A 19,627-nucleotide genomic window follows, 5' to 3' on the forward strand; every position below is an offset into this window, starting at 1 on the left:
CAATGCAGAGACAGAGCATGTCATGAATGTGTGTGACTGTGAGCTCACTCACTGTAAATGTTTTCGTAGACTGGGTGAGATAAACTATGTATAGCAATTGCATGACAGCTGTTACTGCACTATTAGATGATTGAGACTCCTTTGTCTGCTGTTGAGGACTGATATTACTGACTGACTGGTACTAACTGGTCCAAAAGTCATCTGATAAAACAGCTAACACCTCCAACAGCTATGGGGAATATGTAACTAATAACAATTATACTTAATTTGTAGATGAAATTGAAGATACACAATTATAACCTTGCCAGAAATAGTTTAAGCCTGTGAAGTCATAACAATAAGATATGCAGATGTTATTTAAATGTCAATGGTCACATTTATTTAGTTAAACAACTCCATTTTAAATAAAATACAGTAAACAACAATGACTTGCGCACATGTCACATGAATCCAATGCGAACTACAAATTCTACATACCAATACAAACTGCACATCAAATGGTGCATTAACAAGAATAAAGACAAGATGCTGACATCTTGATGTCTGCAATGGCATGTGATTACAACACACTGCCAAGGCGAGAATGCCGCTAGTGCTAACCTAGCAATGTCGAGGCACCCAAATGGCTCATCCTTCCTTGCGTGTCAGCAACCATATTATGCCAAAATCAACAACAAACCACATGGTACCATATCACGGTTTTGATATACAGTATTTCTACTCAATGAATTCGCCAAAATATCTAACGTTGATGAAAACTGTTAAGTAGCCAAGAGCCGCTGATAAGTTAACTACCTGTACTTAGCATGTAGTTACACTCTTAGCCAAAAATGTTTCAGCAAGTCTGCAAAGAACTGAAGCTTGCAAAAAAATATCCGTCCCTAAATAATTTATACCGCGCGTGTAAGAAGCATGTCATGATAAATAATACTAGCACATGCATGATCTGGTCATGTGAGATTGGTACGGACAAAGAGTTTGGAGCCAGTACCAACTAGCTAGGTTACCTCTCCGGGTGTCTCCGCTCCAGGTGTCTGGTGAACGTTGATGTGGTCCCGGCTTTTTCGGTGAGAGACACTTTGCAAAACTTGCATTTTGCAGAATGCTTCTTCCTGGCCCCTGGACTGCAAATGTCTTTATGGTCCGTAAATGCAAATTTGATGATGGCGGAATTCGCTGACATTATTGTTAGGCTACTAGGTCTGACTGAGACTGAGCTACGACGTAAACCTAAAGTTTCAAGCTGGCTCCACACTTGCGTCTTTTGATTGGATGAGCACCAGTTTCTTAATCACAACAAAATACATGTATGTCATTGATTGGTTGCATTTGAAAGGTTGCATTTGAAGGGCGTGAAAGGCGAAATAATTTAATGTTGCATTATCGAATGTTATGTTTTGTATCATGGACATTATTTGTTGCAAATCTCCCGAGACCAAGACAGTGAGACCAAGACAAGACCGAGGGATCCGAGACCAAGACAAGACCAAGACCAAAGACGGTCGAGACTGTGACAAGACCGAGAACACGTAAAAGTGTTCTCGAGACATCCAAATCTAGCATTTAACTCAAAATACAGCCAGACAGTTTATCTGTTTATTCCTTCTTCTTCAGCCACAGCTGGAGCATCTAAACATGAAATGTGTGAAATTAGCAAATTTTCTGCAACAGTATGTTACAATGTGGTGAAATTTAATGTGATGAAATGAGGTCGTCAACATCTAAACATGCCAATAAAAGTTGAGCTCGGTCCTGGTGGACAGATTCTCTCCTGTTTGAGGTGAATGGATCAGTTTCCTCATTCTTTAGTCTTTTTTTGGGATGTTGTTCATTTTGTTTTCAGTCACAATTTGGTAGTTTTTACTTAACTTAATACAAGCAACTTGTTTTGCTGTGATGAAATGTGAACTCTATCAGTCTTCTGATTAACTGCTTAATAACATCATGAAGACTCTTGGTGCAAAATGTAAATGACTTTCTGTTACTGTTAATGTATTTAGCTGCTGTATAAGGTTTAATTCAGCTGTTATGCACTATCCCAGGGAAAGAATCAAGGATCAGAAAGCAAATCATCGCAAAATATCATCAGTATTGCATGATTTTCCCTGACGACTTTGTTTTACATTCAGCTGTGGTATTTGTTGTGTCGCTCCTTTTTAGTACCTTCTAGTAATCAATATTACCGGATACATAGAGCAACACGGACCACTTCTTACTGGTTCAATGGTGGTTTATTATTCAACTAAGGTTGCCTAGGTTACATCGAATGCCCTAGTGGCAGTATGCCCTCGCGTGGTAATCCTTGGTATGGTCATACATAACATATCTCCTTCCCACTAAGATTTGTTGTCAATTACAAAAACATTCTTCTGAAGCAATCTTACTGTATATTCAGTTTAAACTGATTATATAATGAATACATTAGCAATATAATTTACAACAGTGTATTCCCTTTAAAACTACATAAGGTTATGTAATAAATACATTAACAATTTAAACTGTATAATATATAAATATATCTTTAAACAATACCTGAGATTACTTCTGACTTACTTCTCAATAACATTAATAGGAAACAGACAAATATATTACTCATATAAATATATATATTACTTAAATTATTTATAATCACTGCAGAGTTCCAAAACTCAATCATTAAACAACATTTCTGCACAAGCAAACATCTTAAAGCATTCTTCAACATTTTTCAAAGTTTTCTTTCTTTCTTTTTTTTTTTTTTTTTTTTTTTTTTAGAAGTTCATTCATGTCCATAACAAAAAGTTCATTCATGTCCATAACGTACTGGCGGATGGGTGATCCTCACAGGATACCGTCGTACAGTCCCTGTTGTCTCTGAATGTTCTGCGTGTGTCATTTCTATGGACTGTGGTGGTGTCTTGGGTGTTTTGGGTGATGCATGTGGTGTGTGTGTAACTGTATCAGCATCCTCCTTCTGTTGAGGTGTATTTGTGTCAGGTGTGGTACCAGGTGTGGTTGTCTGTGATGGTGTAACTGAAAAACTCACAGACTCTGGTGGATCTGACTCGGGCCGAGCCAGCATCTGGTCTACATGACGCTTCCAGACCCCTTGTGTTCCCACATTTACCTTGTAGGACACTGGTCCGGTCTTCTCGATCACCACAGCAGGCATCCACTTATCCTCCCCCCTCCTATAATCGCGCACGAGCACTGGCTCGCCAACTGCAAACTGTCTCTGCTTGGAGTGTAGCTCGCGTCGTTGTTGTTGAGCCTGCTGTGACTGGTGCACTGCTCCAGCCACACTGGGTTTCAGGAAATCCAGTCGTGAACGCAGCTTGCGTCTGATGAAGAGCATTGCAGGGCTCTCCTTGGTTGTTGCATGAGGGGTGTTGCGGTAGGTCAGGAGGAATGTATCTAGGCGCTGTTGCACTGGCTTAGTTCCTCTGGAAGATTTCAGAGCGTGCTTGAAGGTTTGTACAAAGCGCTCTGCCAAGCCATTTGAAGCAGGGTGGTACGGTGCTGAGCGAATGTGCTTGACTCCATTGGCTTTCAGGAACGTGCTGAAGTCTTCAGAGCAAAACTGCGGGCCGTTGTCGCTTACCAGGCTGAGTGGAATGCCATAGCGACTAAAAAGTCCTCTAAGCACTTGGATAGTCTTACTAGATGTGGTGCTGTCCATGATGTGTACCTCAGGCCATTTGGAGTGGGCGTCCACTACGACCAGGTACATGTGCCCTTCAAATGGGCCGGCAAAGTCCACATGTATCCGTTCCCAGGGACTGGATGGCCATATCCACGGGTGTAAAGGTGCTGGGCCAGGGTCTTTCTGTACTCGTGGGCATGAGTGGCATGACTTTGCTTGGTCTTTGATCTGGGAGTCAATGCCAGGCCACCATACGTAGCTGCGAGCTAAGCTCTTCATCCTCACTACACCTGGGTGTGCTGAGTGTAGTTCTGACAGTACCCAGGGGCGCAGTTTGGGTGGCACAATCACTCTCAGACCCCACATGAGGCATCCTTGCTGCACAGTGAGTTCATGGCGGCGCTGGAGGTAGGGTGACAGTTCGTCTCCAGTGGCCTTTGCAGTGGGAAAACGGCCAGTTGTGACCATCTCCATGACACGGGACAGGGTGGAGTCAGACATGGTGTGACGCTTGATCTCTGCGTTGCTGACTGGTAGTGTGTCCAACTGTGAAGTGTAGAACACCTCCACTGCACCTTGTGTCTCACTGGGGGCATGAGGGAGCGGTAACCTCGACAGTCCATCAGCATTGGCGTGTAGGGGCCCTTTTCTGTACTCTATGGTGTAATTGTGAGCAGACAGCAGGAGCGCCCAGCGTTGCATGCGAGCTGCAGCCATGGATGGTGTACTCTTGACTGGACTGAGGATGGTTGTAAGCGGGCGATGGTCAGTGAGTAGAGTAAATGTATTGCCATACAGATACTGGTGGAACTTTCGTACTCCAAAGACGATCGATAACGCTTCCCTCTCGATCTGTGCATAGTTCTGTTCTGCTTTGCTGAGTGTTCTGGATGCATAAGCGATGGGTTTTTCTTCGCCATCCGGCATGATGTGAGACAGAACAGCTCCGACCCCATAGGGTGAAGCGTCGCAGGCAAGGCGGAGAGGCAGCTCAGGGTTGTAGTGTGTGAGCACCTCTTGTGACACCAGGAGTGCTTTGGCTTTCTGGAACGCTGCTGCACATGCTGACGTCCACTGCCACTTCTTTTCTTTGTTCAGCAGTTCGTTCAGTGGCTTAAGCACAGTGGAAAGGTCAGGGATGAAGCGTCCATAGTAGTTGAGCATTCCTAGGAAAGAGCGCAGTTGACTCACATCGCCTGGTGCTGGGGCGTCCATGATGGCGCGGACCTTCTCCGGTGACTTGTGGAGACCAGCGGCGTCGATGATGTGGCCCAGGTATTCCACGGACTCCTGGAAGAAGAGACATTTCTCTTTCTTGAGATGCAGGCCGTATTCCTCTAACCTGCTGAGTACTGCATCCAGGGTTTTCAGATGTGACTGCTCGTCAGGACCACTGACAAGAATGTCGTCCAGGTAGCAGTGTGTGTTTGGCAGTCCGAGGAGTACCTGGTCCATGGCCTTTTGGAACAAGGCGGGCGATGACGCTACACCAAATGGCAAGCGGTTGAAGGTGAAGAGTCCTTTCTGCGTTGAGATGGTCAGCAGCTTCCTGGAGCTCTCTTCCACTTCCATCTGCAGGTATGCATTGGAAAGATCCAGCTTACTGAAGCGTTGACCACCAGCGAGGGAAGCGAACAAGTCCTCAATGCGTGGAATAGGGTACTTGTCGATGCACAGAGCTTGGTTGAGGGTGACTTTGAAGTCCCCGCAGAGTCTCACGGCGCCGTCCTTTTTGCTCACAGGCACCACTGGCGTCGCCCAGTCACTGTGTGCGACAGGTGAGATGACCCCAAGCTCAGTGAGGCGTTTCAGCTCGGCTTCCAATCGCGGTCGGAGGGCATATGGCACATTGCGTGGCTGGCAGAATTTGGGGACACTGTTTGGTCTGAGAGTGAGCCTGGCTTTCACTCCCTTCATGGTGCCTAACTGATCGGAGAAAACAGCTGAATGTCTCTTTAACACAGTCTCTAAGCTGTCTGTCTGTGTGTGTTCAATAGCATGCACAGTCTTTAAGTCTCTCCAATTCAGTTGGATGGCTCTCAGCCACTCCCTGCCAAACAATGGTGGAGCATCCACCTTCACCACATACAATGGCAAGACAGCCTGTTGCTTGTTAAGTGCCACTTTAACTCTAATGAGTCCTTCTGATGCCAAAGCCTCTCCTGTGTATGTCTTTAACACAATGTCAGTGGGTTGCAGTGGTAATTTGTGCAGTTTTCTTTTGTACAGTTCATAAGGAATCAATGACACTGCAGCCCCTGTATCCAATTCCATCTCTAATTTCTTCCCGTTGACTTTTGGCACTACTGTTATGCGTGAATATTTTCCCTTCTCTGACACTGCATACAGTCCCAAGTCATTGTCACTCTCCGATTTCGTGCATTCACTTTCACTCGCATCTACGTGATGTATCCTTTTCTTTCTGTCTCTCTCGCTGCGTTTGTGTGTGTGGCTTTTCCGTTCAGGCTTTCCCTCTCTGTGTTGTTTACGTTCTGTTTCGTGACTGCTTTTCCCCCTGCACATTCGTTTGGTGTGGCCTTTCCTCCCGCACTGGTGACAATCGCGGTCTTTGTACCAGCAGTGATCATCACTGTGATTTCCCTTTCCACAGCGGCGGCACATTTCACTTTGCGACAACACTGCGTGCACTTTCAGGGAATTACTCAGCTGCTGTACGTCGCGTGCGGCTGTTTCTGCTGACACTGCTATTTCCACTGCTTTCTTGAACGTGAGCTTATCCTCAGTCAAGAGACGTTTCTGCACAGCGTCGCACTTTAATCCGCACACAAAATGATCTCTCAGAGCATCCTCTAGGTAAGCTCCGAATTCACAGTGTTCTGATAGCTTCTTTAGCACCGCTACATATTGTGCTATCGCTTCACCTTCCCCCTGGTTACGCTTGTGAAATCTAAACCTTTCTGCGATAACAAGCGGTTTCGGCGTAAAGTGATCCTTCAGCACAGTCACAACTTCATCATAAGTTTTAGAGCCAGGTGTCACGGGAGCCACTAAACTACGAAGCAGTCCATACGTTTTTGATCCCATAACACTGAAGAGTATGGAGACTTTCTTAGCTTCCGGAATGTCATTAGCCACCACATAGTGCTCAAAACGTTCAATATACGTAGCCCATTGCTCACCCGACTCATCGAAACTGTCCATATGTCCATATATTCCAGCCATTATACGTCTTCCTGTATTTACTTGTACTGTAGATGAACTTGAAACAGTTGTTGATGCCGTTGAATCAGTTGCATTAGCTGTTCTCGAGACATCAGCTGTTGACGGTTGGCTCATAGTTGGTTAGCACATTAGCTTATCCAGGTACGCGGGTTTCATTTCGGTCTAAACTCACTCAAATTTTAACTACACGTTCACTGTCATTCAGTGAAAACGACTCCGAAATACACGACTCGTCGCCAATTTATGTTGTGTCGCTCCTTTTTAGTACCTTCTAGTAATCAATATTACCGGATACATAGAGCAACACGGACCACTTCTTACTGGTTCAATGGTGGTTTATTATTCAACTAAGGTTGCCTAGGTTACATCGAATGCCCTAGTGGCAGTATGCCCTCGCGTGGTAATCCTTGGTATGGTCATACATAACAGTATTAATGTCAGAGTTCAAGCTCAAAGTCGTGACAGCTGAAGGATGCAGCGGCTGTTCGCTGAGGATTCATCAGCATGCCTTCACAGCCAAACCAGAGGGACAATACATGACGAGTGCAGAGCAGAAATATGAGCAAAAGCTTTGAATTCATCAAGCGTTTTTCTCTAAGTGTTGATTTTTGATTCATGAATTTATCATGAGGCGCGGTGACCTGAATGCACGAGAGCTCTTCCAACTGCTTACAAAGGAAGTATCAGAGGACTCACAGATTCCTCTGTGACACTTTGTTGGGCAAACATCCTCCTTCTCTTACTCTACAGTATAAGTGCTGGGATATTTTGAGTCTGAATCTGCTGAGACTTGCAGTCTAGAGGAAATACTGTCATTATATCCAAACGCTGCACTGTTTCTGTCTCCCAAAGAAATGCAGTCGTCGAGAGTTGCAGCCCATGATGAGATGTTCTTAATGATTCAGCCTCAGTGAAACCTACTTTCTGGAGGAAAGTTGGCACTAAAATGTGCTTAAGTGCACCTGAGAAATCATTCTGTTTTCATAATATCTTGGGTTAAGGGCAGGTTACAGCTACAGTAACCTGTTAATCACTTATTTGCGTTCAACAATTGGTACGTTTACATGCAGAGCATATATAAGACCTAACTCTAAATGAGTCGTTGCCATGTTTTTCTGATTATTTAAACCAGAATAAGGTCTTACTTGGTGTCAACGATGATAGAATTAAACTAAATAAATCTTAGTCGCATTATGCAGACATCTATAGGTACTAATCACACTTTTATGTGAGGAGAAACCGGAGTAAAACTGCATTTTCTGCAGCGCTGGCGCCACGGGGGGGCACTCGCGGGCATTGCCCCCCCATCCACGCTGGTGTGCCCCCCCTGGGTTCACTTTGAGTTTGACCTGAGATTGCCTCAAACACTGCAGTGCATGAGGGGACACGATCTAAAAGTCTTAAATAAAAAATACGTTTTTTAAAGCCATAATGTGTAATATTTCACGTTGTCTATTAACAAATTTGAGTCTTATCATTCACAAGTATTACCTCAATCGTTATTAATTACCTCCATCACAAAAGTGCAGTGTTCTTATATTCTTTATATTCAGCATGCGAATGTACATAAGAGTGTTACACCCCAATGGATGTCGCCATGTTTCTCCGCCATTTTTAAACTACGGGATTTGTAGAAGGACATGTCATCAGCTTCGCATTTTCCGTTTACACATTGGAAACGGAAAATGTGAAGCTGATGACATGTCCTTCTACAAATCCTGTAGTTTTAAAATGGCGGAGCGACATGGAGACATTCATTGTCCGTGAAATATTACACATTATAGCTTTAAGGTCTTAAAATGTCTTAAATTTCTCTGATTTTCGAAGAGTGGCATTAAATTTCATCTGGGCGGAATGAAAGAAAGATATGTCTGGAGAGAGCTTTTGTGTGTGCGCCAGTACTTCCGGTGAAAACGTCCAGGTGATTTGACAGCTAAGCTAACGCGTCAGGTTAGGGCCAGTGGCCGTAAACAAAGGTTATAGCCGAGAAGAAAGATGATAATATGACGTAGCTAAAAAGACTAGCTTTCTTCAGTAGCCTAATGGTTACCGATTTAGCATGCCTAGCAGCCTCGTTGCTAATGCTAGCCGCCGTAACGTTACCAACCATACCCGACGTCAAGGAGTTGGCTGAGCAGGGGCAACAGTATGGGGCTGGCAGAGTTAACTTCATAATGGGTGAGTGCAGGTTTCATTCACTTGTTTTCATTCTTTCACAGGATTGATTCACTTCATTGGTTTATCCGATTGCTGGCCGCCGAGCCATTATGTGTCTGGGTTTGTGTAGGTTACTGATCATGGTTGTTAGCAGTTGATAGTCAGGTTGTGTGATGGGTGTGTATTTTTTCTATGGGTACATGCCATTGACTGAGCGGTCTGTGCTTGTTTTTTATTTTTATTTAATTAGATTGGAGATACTAATTAATACTGAGGGGGGGCTGGTCCCGGGGAAAATTGCCAGGGCCTATTTTTTTTTCCCAGTCCAACCCTGAACTACATGTTCAATTGCGTTCTGATGTCGGCTCAACGCCAGTCTGAATTCACTGTGGCCGTGCGTGGGCGTTGTTGTTGTTGTTCCGCTCCTGTTTGCTCGTTGTGTGTATTAGTATTAATGGCGACTAGAAAGGCACAAACGTGATCTGGGCTTTGTGTTCAATTTATGCACCGATGATTATACAGAGTGGATTAAACTGTGCAGGCTATTCGAGATGTCTCCGAATGCCTACTTTAAAGGAAGCGTGATGTGTTTGCCAGGGCTGCCTAAACGAGTTGCCAACCGTCCCTTGAAATAATGAAATCGTCACGTATTTAGTAACAAAAGGACAGTTCCTTATTGGGCTGAAACGGGGCCCACAATTCGGTTAAAATGCAGAAAATTGCATCTAACAAATACCAAATTTTCTGGGGGAGGACCCCCAGACCCCCCGCTAGGGGGCCCCCCTGCTCATTTAAATGCCCGTCCAATAGCTTGTCTCTGCCGCCGGGTCTGATTTTCTGATAGATATAGATGTAAAAGATTTGGATTGATGCAGATGAGATGTGGGTGCAAGTTATTAACTGGACTGTTTGGTTCACTGACGTGTTTGTGGCATCTTTGCTGCCTCTTAAACATGTCAACAAATTCATGTGTATGGCTGTACATGTGCAGGGCTCACAGCGAGGTTACATCCTAAAACTGTAGGGGGAGCCAGAGAGCGAAACTTTTTTACTTTAAAGTAAAGAAAGTTGCATGTTGTTTCAAGTAAGAATATGAAACATTTACTGACATCTAGTGGTCAACTTAAAGATGGCAACTGTCTCCAATATCAACCGATCAGCAACAGATTGTTTCTATATTGGCCCAATCCCAATTCCTACCCAAAGCATTGTGGCTAATGTGGGGGGTTAGATGACCATCAGACTTTAGTTAAAACAGAGGTGAACAGCCAAGAGGTTCAGGGTCTGGGTGAGAAAACCTGTCAAAAGAAAACTTTCTCCGAGACCTTTGTTAATCATTTAGGAAAAAACAGTTAAAGCTCCATCTGCCATCTTTGCCTTTGATGATATTATCTTCTCTTTCTCTAACGTGTACCCTCAAGCTTCTCACAAACCACTGATTCCTCCACTTTCTTAATATGATGCTTTTTTTCCTCATGGATTCTCACACACCACAGCTTCACAACAGATCTGCGTGATGAGGAACAATAAATCCTAAGATATTAAAGTCAGCTGTTACTGACATAATGAAATATATAAAAATGTGCTGTAATGTATTGTGAAGGATTGTGAGACTTTCTGCTTATTCACCATAACCACGATCCTGTGATTCTTATGAAAACATCTATTCTCTCACAACAGACCAGTAACAGAACACAAAAACTCCAAAACTATTTCATGCTTGCAGTTAACCAAATGTTCAACTTCTTTTGTACATTTTAAAGATGGTGCACGCTTCTTCGAAGGTGTTCTGCAGCCGTGCCGCCCCTCAGCTCTGGTGCAGAGTGAGGTCGGCCAAATAATGACGTCTCAGCGAACACAGCCTCTGTCAGTAGATCTCTCTGTGCCGACAGCTCTGTGAGGTGCACAACAACAGAGGCCAGAGAGGGAGATGAGCGCTGCACGAGTCTACAGTTCCAACACAAAGCAAGCATTTGATTTTGGAACAAACTCTGTTCAAAGTCTCCTTATTTTATGACAAAAACAAGAATGGTTCTGCATACTTAGCTGGAATTAAAGCACAAACCTGCTCATTACATCTCACTACAGTGATGGAACCTGCCCCGCACCATAAAAGAGTCAGCAGCATGGTGTCGTTCCATCCTCTGAACGGTTTCACAGACGTTCATGAAACTCTCACTAAATGTCATCTGTTGATTCCAGTCCTGGGACACAAACATGGCTGCGAGAAAGGAAAATAGTTTCTGTCTTCATCCGTCTAAGAACGGGGAGAAAGACTGTATGAGGAGGCCGTAGGGTGTGTTACTCAGAGAGTTCTTCCCAGGAGTTTAAACTCTTTCTCATTTCAAACTTTGCTTTTCTTTCCAGTTGCCGTTCAGATTTTATGAATCCCATTTTTCTGAGTGTACTGCTTGAAGGGTTCCACCTCCCATGTGTGAAAGATGCAGATGTCATGAAAAAGAACAGTTCTATGACCATCTGTGTTAAAGCAATGACTGTTTCTGTTAAGTCTCTTGGTATCTATGATAAAAGTCCATTGGCAGGTTGATTTCTGGCTTGAATAATTGGTCGTGTTGATGGAATGATGTGAAATATGATTGTAAGTCTACACAGAGTGTTGTAATTTATAAAATCGATCCAGTTCTCCAAAGCTGTCAGGAGGGTGACATGTGAGAACACAAATCTCCAAGTGAGACAATGCACATTATCCCTAAAATCTGCAGTGATCATGTGTGAAGACAGCTTATGTGTGACTTCCTGCCCTGCTGGAGACAGCTTCATCCAGAAATACTAAACTCAAACATGTTATTCACTCTTGTTTCATCCAGTTTAAGACTTTTCTTTCAGCTGCTTTTGTCTCTCTTCTCCTTAATTCCCTGCAGGCAGGTAGCAGCCAGGCTTCTGTCATCTCCAGTTGATTCAAAACACGGCAGAGACTCATAACTGGGACATGAGCAGCATTGGGCTGGTGTCTCTGGTGCCCACTACTCATCTTCAAAGTCTTAAATGACGCCGGAATACATCTCAGACTTGATGTCTTGGTACTATCCACAGATCAGGAGTTTTCCATTGGAGCTTCTGTTGGAGGTCTATTGAAATCAGATGCCTTTATACACACGTTATCACCATCTTTGTGACCATCCCTACAACTCTAACCCACCTCATCCCTTCTTGTGAGTCACTTTGTAACATTGTTAGGAAAAATAAGCATTTTTCTTATTCTTGATAATATGATAAAAGTTGTGTTTTGCAGGCACCATCTGGACTCTGAGCCCAACACTTTTATGACATTTTGAAACAGATTCCTGTAAAAGTTTGGAAGGCGTAAGCAGGAATTTTAATACTGTGATGTCAGCTCGAGCTATGCTTTTGGCACCATCATAAATAGGTCCTGCTTACGAGGTATTTCATGGATGGATGAACACTATAGGTAAGCTGGGAGGTTAATTTCCTATGATTTCTATTCTGTCAGTGCTGATTAATACACTGATGCCGAATGCATTTAATTCTCTGAGCTGAGTGATAACTCATAGAACCCCATTTTGGTGACAGTAGGACACCTGGAGGGTTCAGGTACCTAAATCTCTGGAGACTCTTCCACACCTTTTGCTGCAGCCTGCCTCTTTCACTTCACACAATATCCTTTCAGCTCCAATGTTCAGACACCATCAGTACCCAGTAACACTTTCCTGCATTGCACCGCACGGATTAGAGTTTCACATTATGATAAAAACTGAAGCATCTTCGTCCGGATATTGTTTTAGAAACAGAAAACAGTCAGTCTTTCAGGCACAGTGGGAAGGGCGTTCATTTGTCCTCCAGTGTGAATCCCAACTCGATGACAAAGCAAATTAAGCTCCAAAAGGGCACGGCTCCAGAGGTTTGCAGGGGAGACGGCCCCTGAGCTGATTTCAGACCTGCGCTCTCTCTTGGCAGAATGCCCCACTGTCCCAAGATTGAATGCCACTTGACATATTTTCGATAAGTTCATCACCTTTTTTCTGTTCTCCTGAATATACATCAGAGCAGCTGGTGTCTCAAGAGAGGAGTCGATCACTCCTCTCCCTTCAGAGCACCTGCTTTTTTCTTGACAGATGGAAATGTGTGAGAGGATCTATAAACCCTCCAGTCATGGCTGAAGTCACTTTGTTTATAACACATGTATACGCTCATTTAGTGGGGATCGAGTTGTTCTGCAGAGGCAGAGAAACTGCAGGAAGTTTTACGTGTAAATCAAGGTAAAAGATACCAAAAGAAGTTGACTCGCTGTCGGTGAATTAGTGGCCTTTGATAATAAACGTTTAGGGATGATAAATCTGGCCAATGAGGTCTGCGTGATGAAATTATTCACCTTAAAGCCACTAACAGCCTGTTTGGACAGTTGAGATAAGTCAAACAAGAAATGTGTGTAATGTTACACAGTAAATTAATTAAAGGGGGCTCCAAATCCTAAACGAATTGCCAGTTAAACCTTTCAAATGTCAGCTTTCCAGGCATCTCATGTGTCATCCTGACAATTCAGCAAGGACATGAGTGATTGTGCGATGGCTTCTTACACGTTTCCCCCTGTATTCAAAGTACAGCGATCCATTCTCCCTTTAGGGACTGGAGTTACCACAGCAGAGTGCTTTCACCAGCTGCAAGACACAACCTCAGCTAACAGCACGATGCATCCTCTTCATCCAGCTGTCAGAGCGCTGCTACCTGCACGCTGAAAGCATCTGCAGCACACCAGCATTCAGATGGTGAAATGATGCTGTTTACAGAAACAGTCCCCGCGTCTTTACAGGATAACTGCAGCCGTTACTGCTGTTGGAACAAACTCGTTACTGGAGGACCTCGGTACTGGAGGACCTGCTGTGCGTAGGCAGCTCCATAACCTGTACTTACCCCAGAGTAGCCCGAGCAGCTGTGTTTGAAGTCTCAATTGAGTGGGGAAAGAGGATTCTCCTGCTGACATTGCACAAGTGTTGAAGTTTGCTAGTTGTTCAATTAATAAGGTGTCTTCAGAGGCCCACCAGGGGGGAGGGTGAGAGGGCTCTGACTGAGGAGGGAGGCGTTATGGTTCATGGCCCATCTGCACCCTCAAACCGTTATTTCTTACTGTGTCAGCTGCTTCGCCCAAAACTGTAACAGTGTGGGTAAATTAAACACCCACTTGTCTGCAGTCACTTTTCATTAAATCCTTAAAGGGCAATAATTCATTTATGACCTTTACAGAACAACATAACTTTAATGTACTTTAGTCTTCTATCTCCATACTAATAGGTTATCTTTCAGTTCCTGCCTCTGTGTCATGTTGCCTTAATTTGCAGTTTTCCTCTGATTTAACACTGAAACTAGATGCAGCAGAACCAACAACATCGTTTTTTTTCCAAGCACTCCTCGAGCTCCCATTTTACACAGCTGACAGTAGTTAATATGGCGATACAACTGTGCTAGTTGGAATACTAAAAGCAACTGATTCTGCTTTGAACTTTTACCCTGAAAGAAGAAAACTCTACAGGCCTCAGTTAGCATGTTAAAGGTTAAAGTTCATGACAGCACAGTTAGAAAAAGGCTGAACAAGTATGGCTTGTTTGGAAGGGCTGCAGGAGAAAGCCTCTTCTCTCTAAAAAGAACATGGCAGCACAGCTTAGGTTTGCAAAGCTGCATCTGAACAAACCACAAGACTTCTGGAACAATGTCCTTTGGACAGACCAGACCAAAGTGGAGATGTTTGCTCATAATGCACAGCAGCACGTTTGGAGGAAACCAAACACAGCATATCAGCACAAACACCTCATACCAGCTGTCAAGCACGGTGGTGGAGGGCTGATGATCTGGGCTTGTTCTGCAGCCACAGGACCTGGGCACCTTGCAGTCATTGAGTCCACCATGAACTCCTCTGGATACCAAAGTGTTCTAGAGTCAGATGTGAGGCCATCTGTCCGACAGCTAAAGCTGGGCTGAAACTGTCTCATCAACAGGACAAAGATCCCAAACACAGCAGCAGATCTACAACAGAATGTGTGAAGAAGAAAAGAATCAAGGTGTTGCAATGGTCCAGTCAAAGTCCAGACCTCAGCCTGACTGAGATGCTGTGGTGGGACCTTCAGAGAGCTGTGCAGAAACCAATGCTGGAAACCTCAATGAGCTGAAGCAGCGCTGGAAAGAAGAGTGGGCCAAGATTCCTCCTCAACCATGAGAGAGACTGATAACGTCTCACAGGAAACCATTACTTCAACTCACTGCTGCTGAAGCTGCTGCTACCAGCTGCTGGATCAGGGGTGGACTTTACACAATGTAATATGCCTTTTGAGCTTGTATTTATGTTATATTAACACCTGGCAAGGAGCAGATGATTTTTGATCATGCACAACACTACATTTCCACATTAACCCTCTTTGGCTACTTTGGGGCAGAAAAATTTAGCTGTAAACACAACACGTATCATTCAAATCAGTCACATAAAGGAGTCAAAGAGAAAAGATTTTCCACATCGCAGGTAGTTCTTGCTGTGATGCAGACGTGATTTGTCCTCTATCAGACGTCACAGCCAACATGTCCATTAACACCACGCACTGAGCCATCTTCCTTCCTTGAGTAGAATAAAATGAAGTAGGTGAAGGGAACGGGTGTCCCAGAGATGCACAGGTGGTTATTGCTTAAAAAACAGAGCACGGGACAGAAAATAAAAGCTTTTAAGAATCCAGAAATGTCAGCACTTGGTGAAGTAATCACTGAGTCACTGGTATTGATTAAGAATTCTGTCAACCCCCTGCAAAGATATTCACGGCCATTTTGCAACACGAGGGCAGCATAAATCATCCTAATAGGGCCTTTCGCTGCTGACGTTTCATTTTATCAAGGTGGGGAAAATCATTATGGGTTTCTGAAGAAAATGAGTACATGGTGCGTCTTTTCATTGACTTGTTTCTGAAGAGATTCTCAGCTGCAGGGGCGGATAGCCGAGTGAAGAGTTGTATTGTAATCATATTCACTTCAAAGCGATGGGGCTTATCATTGTGATCAACGAAGAGCGGCACACTTCAGCTGTAAAAGAGGCCAAACAGATTTTAATTGAACTCATTTTGTATTTAAAAACCTGGGAGCTTTTGTTCCGTGTTTCTGGGGTTGTCGTGGATCTTGATCTTCCACCGAAACTGTTGCAGCTTCAGATACAATTTCACATCATATCAATCGTATTTACACACAGACATTTATAGCTAAAACCCTTCTGAGAGTTGTGTGACCACTGAGAGCCACCGTACATGCAAACTTCATTATTCAAAATCATATCTGACCAGTTGATCCCCCGTGTCTCCCCACACCAAGGAATCCACAAAAAAAAAATCTGGAAAAGAAGGTTTAATCGGACACTTCCCGCGCTTATATACCTTTTCTCTTTCCTCTGAGGAGTTCCAGATCACCCTCACTGCTTGCTGCCTCCATTTTGTCTTGAGGTGTGAATCTCCATCACAGACAGAGTAATAAGAATGTACTGAACTCTGTTTGACTCTCTGAGTCAGAAAATCACAGCCTTGGTGCATAAAAGCTTGAACAAGTGAAGTCTGAAACAGTAAATTGTTCCATTCCAGATAAAAGCATAACAGAGATACATTTTCTACCAAAATAATCAGGGCTGTTATGAGCCTTTGTGCTTTGCTTTCTGTGAAAAATAAACGGTGCAGAGAGCAGTTCAGGAGTTACAGGCAGCGGATGTGACTACAAACTTTCCTAATTATACCTCATCTTTTCTTTTCCCTCTCTCTGCTCCCCTCCCCGTCCAGCTTCTGCCCTTTTGTCCCCTGCTGCCCTCTGCATAGCACATTTATGAAGTCTGGGGATATCTGCAAACTCTGCTCTCCCACCAAACTCTCCCTAAAATAACCGAGGAGTTAAGTGTGCAGGGCCCACACTTCGCTGTGCAGCAACATAACCAGGTCATGTCTGTCCTCTCTCAGAGACACCGGCGATTTAAAACCCAGGAGTGGTCGTGAGCAAGCTCACAGACAATGCTGCTCGACTGAAGGATGCTTTTTTTTTTAATGAGTTGTTGAAATGAATGTGAAGAAAACGGATGAGATGGAATGTAAGTTGAAACAAGAACTTCAGAAATGTGAAGTGATGAGAAGTTGGGCGTAGAGGAATTACAGAAGTAAAAGTAATTGAAAGAGCGCTCTTCTTTGCTACAGGCTGCAGATACCACGAACGTCGTGATAAACCTAACTGCGCGGCGCTTTTTCTTTGTGATTCACCGTAGAATATTATCAGCTATGTCACAGAGACTTTACATCCATCCTTCCTATAATTGTCACAGCAACCTCCTCGTATTCGCAGCTCCTTCAGCCCAGCAACAGAATTCATAAACCGCTCAATATTCCCGGCAATTTGAACATCATAATTCAAATTTGCTGCATAGTAATATGCCTTGAGACCAAAATAAATTACACTCAGTCTCCATGCAGTAATTCACAAGCCCGCATTGGTCCTTTATTCATGCGAGTCTGTCCGACTCGTGGGCGCAGGAACAGAGCATGAGACCACAGTCAGCCTCTGTCGCTTCTAAAGTCTAACAGTTAAAAAGATATAAATGTCCGGTCCTTACCAGGTCCGAAAGTAGGTAAATACAACTTCTGATGAACAAGAATTCACAGGAGAAGCCAAGTCAAGTGTGAAAAGATAAGTGCAGCCTTACTGGCTCATGGTTTCACTTAAAATACCATGACAACCGAGCTCGTTCCGGACAAACCATCAGTTACAGGAACGGATGCGTCCATAGGCCTTCAAATGAAATTCCAACAGGATCATTTCTCAGAGGATTAATGCTCTGTGGACCACGAATATTAGCCCTGCCTGTAAACCGTAGAGAGATACAATCTCAAACCAAAGACTTTCTCCTAAGTTGTCACATACTGATGCTTCGTCTGAAGAAGGTTGTGAAAGAACAAAGTCAAACCGTGATCCTTCCTTAAACTTCCGTCGGTTGTTTGCATTTCCACTGCAGTTTAAAGCAAATTAAGCAAATTCCTCTGCTGCCTGGTTGTCGGAGGTCTGAGTGAAGAGCAGGGCTGATCTACAGTGGGCCGACAGAGCAATTAGGCTTCAGCTATCGCACACGAAGCAGCAATGTGGCACCTTCCTGCAGGCCGTGCTGAGCTGTGTCTGTTTTCATTTGCGCTTCAGAACATAATGCCATGAAACAATCAGAAAGAAATGCCTTATTTCTAATGACTGCCACTCATCAAATCAACTGTGCTGCAGTTTCTTCAGCTTGGACTGATGGAAATGTTGCACTTCAGGACATCAACATGCTAAATTTCACAGAAAAGGTGCTACTTCCTGGTTATTTTAGGGGATAAAATATCTCTGGTATGTCCCAACCCTTACATTTCCACTGCAGGGAAAAGTGCAGGGAGTAAAAAATGTGTTTTAATGTGCTGTTGCTGCTGTCTGCGTCAGACGGCTCTGCCAAAAGAGATCTTTGATCTTTTTATTAAAGATAGATGAATATAATTGTCTAACGTTTCCAAGAAAGCTGCAAGACCGATTAAAAGCAGGGTGAGTTCAACCCCCTACAGGGCTTTTAACACCACAAATCATCCATGTTTCTCTCATTCTGTCTTACCAGGATGTTTACATGCGTCACATCAAGGTTACTGCTGATATTAAATGTTGCTGTTAATTTGGGATGCAGATGGATTTGACATCCAGCTGCTCAGAAGGTGACACTCTTCACATGCACTGCTGCACAGCTCTTCTCAACAGAGACGCTCTCAATTGATCTGCTTTGTGTCAATAAAGATAAAGACAAGTCAGAAACATTTATTCAACAAAGTGTTGACACAAGTGCTTAATCATTGTCTCTATTCACCACAACAAATAGAGAGATGCAGGCATCTGTCCATGCAGCAACCAGAGCTCTTCAAATACTTGTGTACATGAACACAAGAGTAAGACCGGAATAAAGCGTACTGAGTCGGCAGAATTCACTTTATTTGCAGGACTGCTGGAAATTCAACCCTGAAGTCATTTGTCTCCATTTTGCCATCTAATGTTTGGTAAATCTGCACATACATATCACACTGTAAACCCGAATAAGTTCAGAAAACTCAAAAATTTTGTGGTAACTGATTACATAAAAAGTTTTAAGTTATCCTGATAAATTTTTTGAGTTACATTAAACTTTAAAAATATGTGTTCAGTTGACATTAATTTTTAAATTTCCTTAACTTAAAATTTACTTCTTCTTCATACTTATAAAAACTAAATTACATGGACTTGAAAAAATTAACGAAACACAATGTATATTATATAAATAGTATCTACTCAAAATATTACACCTTATGAACTTAAAATATTTAACACTTGCCAGCTTAAAATGTACAAGACGCCCTGTTTTTCAGAGACCTGTGTTTTCTGAGAGGTTCTGCCCCCGAAAGACATGCCAAAAAAAGTAACTGTGCAAATTCAGTTGTGCCTATATAGTTGTGTACATATAACTGTAGAACTGTAACCATGTATGATTGTGCAAGAGAAACATCATCCATGCAATAAAAGGTTCTTGACTAAAGTGTTACTGTCAGAATTCCAATTTATTATGGTATAAAACAGCACCTTAAAACCAGCCTCTAAAAAAAGGCATTAACAACTGTTACATTTTAATATTTTTTTTCTTTTCAG

Source organism: Odontesthes bonariensis, chromosome 4, assembly GCF_027942865.1.
Source record: "Odontesthes bonariensis isolate fOdoBon6 chromosome 4, fOdoBon6.hap1, whole genome shotgun sequence".
In the NCBI taxonomy this organism is placed as follows: Eukaryota; Metazoa; Chordata; class Actinopteri; order Atheriniformes; family Atherinopsidae; genus Odontesthes; species Odontesthes bonariensis.